Below are 7,663 nucleotides of genomic sequence, written 5' to 3'. Positions count from 1 at the left end.
CTTAGCTGCAGCCCAGTGCTCGCCTAAGTTTGTAAAATCCTACCGAGTGGTGAGTCCGCCTCCCACTCGGGGGCTTAGCTGCAGCCCAGTGCTCGCCTAAGTTTGTAAAATCCTACCGAGTGAGTAGTCCGCCTCCCACTCAAAGGCTTAGCTGCAGTCTCGCACTCACCTAAGTTTAAAAGTTCCTACCGAGTGGTGAGTCCGCCTCCCACTCGGAGGCTTAGCTACAGTCTCACGCTCGCCTAAGTTTGAAAAAATCCTACCGAGTGGTGAGTGAACCTCCCACTCGGGAGCTTAGCTGCAGCCCAGTGCTTGCCTAAGTTCGAAAAAATCCTACCGAGTGGTGAGCAAACCTTCCACTTGGAGGCTTAGCTGCAGTCTCGCACTCGCCTAAGTTTGAAAAAATTCTACCGAGTGGTGAGCAAACCTCCCACTCGGGGGCTTAGCTGCAGCCCAGCGCTCGCCTAAGTTTGAAAAAATCCTACCGAGTGGTGAGCAAACCTCCCACTCGAAGGCTTAGCTGCAGTCTTGCACTCGCCTAAGTTTGTTAAAATCCTACTGAGTGGTGAGCAAATCTCCCACTCGGGGGCTTAGTTGCAGTCCCGTACTCACCTAAGTTCAAAAAATTCCGTCGAGTGGGGAGCAATCCTCTCACTCGGGGGCTTAGCTGCAATCCCGTACTCGCCTAAGTTTGAAAAACCTTACCAGGTGGTCGACTAGAACGTCAAGACCATTGCTGAGTGCCTTGCTGATGAGCTGATCAATGCTACTCAAGGATCACCCGATCGGTCAACTGGAACGTCAAGACCATTGTTGAGTGCCTTGATGATGAGCTGATCAATGCTTCTCAAGGATCACCCAATCGGTCGCCTGGAACGTCAAGACCATTGCTGAGTGCCTTGCTGATGAGCTGATCAATGCTACTCAAGGATCACCCGATCGGTCGATTGGAACATTAAGACCATTGCTGAGTGCCTTGCTGATGAGCTGATCAATGCTACTCAAAGATCACCCGGTCGGCCGACTGGAACGCAAAATCATTGATCAGGCGTCTGGCCCTCCTCTTCCAGAAGCTGCATTAAGCAAACAAACAGCAGTTCGAGAGAAAAGCAGGTTTCAGTCGAAGGCAGACGCAATATATGAGATGATAAATTCAGAGGTTCTTAACCACAGAATAAAGTGCTCAGGTATCAGGCCCGAAGGAGTTTTAACGGTTACAAATCCACTCGGCATTCTGAGGCAAATAAAAGCGGTGGCATAGTGTGTTTTTTAATCACTCGGCAGGAGAAGGACTGGCCGGGTCGCAGAAGCTGTCTAGGTCGATGCTGTCGGTGATGCGAGTGGCTGCCTCGAGGAAAGTGTCCATGAAATCCTAGAAGGAATGCTCCTTAGTGTTTGCCACTTTGAGAGCTGCCAGCTTGTCATCCTTAGCTTCTTTGAAGTGCACTCGGACCAAAGACAAGGCGACGTCAGTACCACAGCGGGTAGCAGATATCTTCCACTCTTGCACTCGACCTGGAATCTGATCTAGTCGAGTCATTAAAGACTCGAGGTCTTGAGACATTGCCGCCTGAGGCCAGAGTTCGGTGTCCACTCGAGCCATCGCCGCCTTCAGTCGAGCCAGATAGTCGACTGCATCGTCCAAGCATGATTCCAATCGAAGCAAGTTCATCGCGACTTCGTCTTTCATAGGACAATTGATGGGGTCAAGACCTGTCTCGACCCGTCCAGTCTCGGCTTCAAAGTGCTGACAGAGTTCTGGTCCATCACAACAAGCAATGAGTCGACAATATCATAAATTTCAGTCGACAACAGTTATTTAATGGAACAGTCATACCTTCATGCTTTGAGACGAGTTTCGCCGCAAGTTGTTCCAAATGAGACTCCAGCTTGCCCGTCTTGGTCTTGACACCATCAACTTTAGTGGTCAGATTCTCCTTGTCCTTCCTCAGTTGTTCGACTTCACGATTGGCGTCCAAGACAACAGTCTTCAATTTCGCGTTCTCATCCTCCAACTTGCCAACTGAAGCCAGCTTCTGGTCCGCGAGCTTCGTCTTCTCGCGTGCCTCCTTCTGAGCAGCCGCCAGATCCAGATCCTTCTGCTCCAAAGCTTCCTTCATCCTCTCTAAAGAAACAACACTCTTCAGATGAGACTGGAGTTGGCAATTTTCACTACGCACATCTGCTTATGTGAAGTCACTTGGTTCAAAGAGACTGAAAGAAAGGCAGCGGAAAGTCCACCAGGCAGACGAAACAGTCGAATGGTTACCTCCCATGATGGTCGTTTCTTGTTGGGCAGTCTTCAGGTTCTTCTTTGCCAATTCGAGGTCAAGTTCAACGCTGATATGCTTCTTCTTCAACTCGGTGAGCCGAGCTCCAAGATCACAAGACCTCTGCAGTCGGAAAGACAAGCATTTCAGTCGACAGAAATAAGGGACTGTGAAGGAATAGATTTACTCTAAGACTACTACTGAATCAAATATTCAACAGTAGTCTCGGGGACTACACCCAGTGGATGCACTTAGCATGCCACTGGATCAGATCTATACTCAACATGAGTTCAAAAAAAAATTCAGACCCCAGTCGACTGCCAGCAGTCGACCGTGGTCTCGGGGACTACACCCAGTGGGTGCACTCGACGTGCCCCCACTGATTCGGAAAGTGCATAATTGAAGATCTCCTGAGTTTCAATCGAAAGAACACCCAGTGGTTGATTAGATATAAAGTAACGCTCAAAGATTCGGTCAGAATTCTACTGACCTGGACATTGGTCTGAAGGGCAGTGCTGGCATTGTAGGCTATCTGACTAGCTTCATGCATCACTTTCACCTGCTCCATGACAAGATTCGCTTGGCGAAGAGCTTCCCTAGCGGCACTCGGTGAGTCATCCGGAGTTTGATATGTAGCAAAGAGGGATGGCTCCCAAGGGGTCGAAGCAGTTGCTGGATCAGATGAGTGGAGTTGCACCGGTGCAACGGGCGTTTGTGCAGTCGACCCCGACGGACGATCAGTCGTCAACGGGTTAGCAAACATGACATTAGCCCGAACCATCGCCTCGGGCGCCGGTGTCGACTGCACCGGTGTTGACTGAGGGATTTGGACTTCAAGCCTCCTCCTGCTCGAACCTCCACTCTTCTTCCTCCTCTCCCGTAGAGGCGCCTCTTCTTCTTCATTGTCAGGAAGCACAATGACGTCTTGCGGAGCTACATAAGAAGAGAAGTATCAAATTTTCAGTCAATCGACCGCCCACTCGGTTAAGCAGAGCTAAGTTAATGAACTTACCAGCTCGTGAGGTGGCTTCTTCGTCTCCTGGCGCTTTGTCAACATCCATGTCGGTGGCAGCAGAGCTAGGGCTGAAAGGACACAAGAGTTGGTCGGTCAGATCAAGAAAACTTTCAGTCGACTTATAGAAACTTAAACAAGATACTCACCCTGAGGCAACGGGGATGTCCATCTTGATTCGTGGCAAGGTCTTCAGAGTCTTGGTGGGGAGCAACTTTAGGCTGCTTGGCCACCTTCTCTGCCGGCTCTGGAGTCGACGTCAGAGTGCGTTTCTGAGTACCGACACTCGGACCCACGCCTTTCCCACGCCTGCCGACCGGATCATACTGCTGTTTGGATCGACGTTCGGCATGTGGCAGTGAGTCGACTTCCTCCTCCTTGTCTGAGTCCTTGCTCTCCTCCTCCTCGTCACTTCCCTGAGAATCCCACTCAACACTATCCTCCGCGCTTTCCTCCCCCTCCTGGGCCTGTTCCAAGGCCTGTTCACCATTGGGCATCTAATGCATCTTAGTGAACACCTACAAAGCAAATTGGTCAAACGAGGGTCGGTCAATATCAAGTGCAGTTGGAGCATGAATAAGAAACAGTCGGAACAAAAAGAGAATCTTGTCGGGTGGATTTGCGCTGCTGAAGGGAATGCCTCGCCTAGACCCTCTAGGGTTGTCCTGATTGCCCGTGATGCTCCTCAGCCATGAGGCTACTGTTGCAGGCGAAACTTCTTCCGGATGGGTCCGAGCGGTGTCGTTCGGCCCGGAATACAGCCACATCGGGTGATCGCGGTCCTGGAGGGGCTGGATGCGTCGACTAAGGAACACCTCCAACAGATCCAGACCCGTGACGCCATCGTTGATAAGCTGAACCACCCTGTCCACCAACATCCTCGTCTCCATGATCTCACCAGCAGTCACTTTCAGTGGAGCAGGAGTCTGGACTCGGTCAAACGAGAAGTGGGGGAGACCGGTCGATTGACCAGGGGTCGCGACATCTTGGCAATAGAACCAGGTCGACTGCCAGCCTCTAACGGAGTCGGGAAGGGTCATGGTAGGAAAGGCACTCCCTTTTCTCTTTTGGATGCCTAAACCCCCACACATTTGGATGACATGGGTTTTTGAGTCACTCGACTTGGCCTTTTTTACCGACTGGGAACGAATAGTGAAGATGTGTTTGAAAAGACCCCAGTGCAGTTGACACCCCAAGAAGTTCTCGCACATCGACACGAAAGCAGCTAAATGCGTAATGGTGTTGGGAGAGAAATGGTGGAGTTGAGCGCCGAAAAAGTTCAGAAACCCCCGAAAGAAAGGATGCGGGGGAAGCGAAAAGCCACAGTCGACGTGGGTGGCGAGCAGAACGCACTCACCCGGTCGAGGTTGAGGACTCATCTCCCCATCCGACAGCCTCGCCGCTCCCTTGGCGATCAGCCCTGACTCCATTAGCTCGTCCAGGTCCGCTTGCTGAATCAAAGACCGGATCTAATCTCCCTGGATCCAGCCCGGCGGCAGCCCCACGCGCGACGACGACCTGCGCTGCTGCTTCTTGCCCTTTGCCACATCCTTCATCTTCTTTGCGTGCTCTAGCGCCACCGTCTTGTCCTTCACCATAGCGATGGGGCAGCGGCGTCGGAGTGGAAGGGTAAGGTGCGGCGGAGAAACAGAGAAAGGAGGAAGAAGAGAAAATGCACACAGTGTAGACGCCTCGGCCGGTCGCCTTATAAGAATGACGAGTGGGGCCAGGTGATCCCGTCAAATCCCGCAACAGTCGCGCGCAACGTACATGGTGAAAAAGGCGGCGCGGGAATCGAGGAATCACTGCTTATCCGCTCCACCCGCTTCGGCCTCCCCTGTTTGGCGCGCTCCCCTGAAATTTAGTATCCCGTGAAATCCGGGATACGCTACAGACAATCATGCCCAAAGATCCCGTGCTCCAACATAACGCTCGGCACACGAGACCCACAGTTCATTCGATTGTCCGCTGAATGGATCAAGGAAACTGAGTTGACATCAAATATCAACGTAGCCGTTCAGACTTACAGAAAGCACTCTCGAAGTCCCGAAGCTCGGAACAGGTTCAATTTCAACCTACATTTCACTCACACATTAATCCATTCGAGGGCTACTGATGAGGATACAGACCTGGGGTAGGGTCATAGGCCTGACCTACACACCCTACCCAAGGTCACTAACCCAGAAGAATGAGAAGACCAAGAATCCACTCGACGATGCAATCACTCGACCGGAATTCTCTACCTTCACTCGACCATATGGAGACCACTCGACCACGTCGAATACCAGGAGTCGGTACGACGCACAACGGCCAGATATTCACTCCTTAGTCTTCATGGGCATTAAGAGTACTTAATGCTGGCGTTACCAGTAACGCCCCTTACTTTATGTACATTAGTTCCCTTGTAATGGAGGCAGGCTGGGGTCCTGGCGCACTCTATATAAGCCACCCCCCTCCTCTGGCACAAGGGTTCGCACTCTCTGTAATACAACACACATAATCCAATCGACCGCCTCCGGGCTCCGAGACGTAGGGCTATTACTTCCTCAGAGAAGGGTCTGAACTCGTAAATCTCGTGTGTACATCTTCGCCATAGCTAAGATCTTGCCTCTCCATATCTACCCCCCTTTCTACTGTCAGGCTTAGAACCACGACACCTATTGCGTTTGCGCTCTCCAAACCCTTCCCTTTACATTATTGCAAGTTGCATGCTTTACTTTCCGCTGCTCATATACTCTTTGCATGCTTGCTTGAATTGTGTTAAGATTGCTTGACTTGTCCATAGTTGCTAAAATCTGCCAAGAACTAAAATTGGGAAAAGGATAGGTTTTTATTTGGTCAAGTAGTCTAATCACCCCCCTCTAGACATACTTTCGATCCTACACTTTGTCCCTGTGACAAATATGTTTGTAATGCAAAACGTATCTATTATGCTATATGTGTTCATGTCCTGCCGTTTCCTTTTATGTTAGTTTCTAATTTCTCAAGCCTAATAAAAATACCAAAAATACAGTGATTGCATTTTTATTCCCCCTATGCTTGTTTGCATCTTATTTGTCGACGTTTTTTTACGAAATATGATATTTTAGGTTTATTTCCCTGCAATCATCATTTGAAATGTGTTATCTAGATTTAGCCGAGCATAGCCGCTGATTTGCCTAGTCTTTGTGGAGAACACGACACACTTGCAGATTTGGGCGAAACACCCCACTGTACATACACTCGATCATTTTGGCGCTGTTACCGAGGACTAGCGTCGAGCGATTATGTTAGCTATAGACTAGGTTTATTTTAGTTTCGTGTTTAATTCATCGTGTATTTCTTTTTCTGTGTTTCTTTTATATTTTTTCCTTGTTGTTGCTTCAGCTTATTAGGATACTAACATTCTGACTAGTATTTACTACTTATGAGTGTGCTAGGAAATCTGAACTATTTGCAGGTTGATTGATAGTTACACTTGGTGGAGATATGGCGATGCTTCGTGATGTTTGGATGCCAAGTAGCCAATGCTATTTCACAGGGCCACTTTGGCCATCTTTTGAGACGGAAATTTTTGAGCTAAAGCCTGGTCTTATTGCTTTGGTTCAACAACGTCAGTTTGGAGGGTTGCCTACTGAAGGTCCTTACGAGCACTTGCTCCGAGTCCTGGAGTATTCAGATACAGTAAAGTACGATGGAGTTCTTCAAGATGTTATCAAGTGCATGCTATTCACATTCTCTCTCCGAGATGATGCTCGTGCTTGGTATCGATCCTTGCCATCAAGATCATTCGGTTGGAACGAGATATCACGAGCTTTCTTGGATAAATATTCCCCACTACACAAGCAGTCTGCAATTCGAGATGAGATTTTCAATTTCGTCCAGCGTGAAGGTGAGAGCTTGTATGATGCTTGGGAGAGATACAAAGCCTTATTCAGGAGATGTCCTAATCCTGGGCTCGAGAGATGGTTAGAGCTCTAGATATTCTATAGTGGGTTGACTTTGGACACTCGAGCTTATGTCGATATGGCAGCGGGTGGAGCTATTACAAACAAGACACTTGATGATGCCTTTTTGCTGATTGAGAGCATAGCTTTCCACCAACTTCAGTGGTACAGTGAGAGACCCAGCTCAGATTTGTTGGTTTGCTGTCACTACACTTCACCTCAGCAAGAATGTCTTACACAAAATCCAGAACCAGTTTCTGTGTGTGACAAGATTGAGCTTTCATGGATTATCTTTGACGGTGATAACACCAGCCTAGTTGACACACACATTGTAGATCATATGGATACTAGTGCTCGAGATTCAGTTTTGCATTGTGATGATTCTTCTGTGGATGAACCAGAGCTGCAGTTAGTTACCTTTGATATTGAGGAGTCACCTCTGGTTGATATAGATC

At 49.1% G+C, this 7,663-nt stretch overlaps 1 non-coding gene across 1 annotated transcript; it reads right to left on the bottom strand.

Annotated features, from left to right (window-relative positions):
• Positions 1–7,116: 7,116 nt before the first annotated feature.
• Positions 7,117–7,220, bottom strand: LOC119266212. The gene has a single exon (XR_005131936.1). It is a non-coding gene; the product is annotated as a small nucleolar RNA R71 (small nucleolar RNA).
• Between the last annotated feature and the right edge of the window lie 443 nt (positions 7,221–7,663).

This window comes from Triticum dicoccoides, chromosome 2B (assembly GCF_002162155.2).
Source record: "Triticum dicoccoides isolate Atlit2015 ecotype Zavitan chromosome 2B, WEW_v2.0, whole genome shotgun sequence".
NCBI lineage: Eukaryota > Viridiplantae > Streptophyta > Magnoliopsida > Poales > Poaceae > Triticum > Triticum dicoccoides.
Note: the sequence above shows the minus strand (reverse complement) of the source record. Positions and strands in the feature narration are given on the sequence as shown.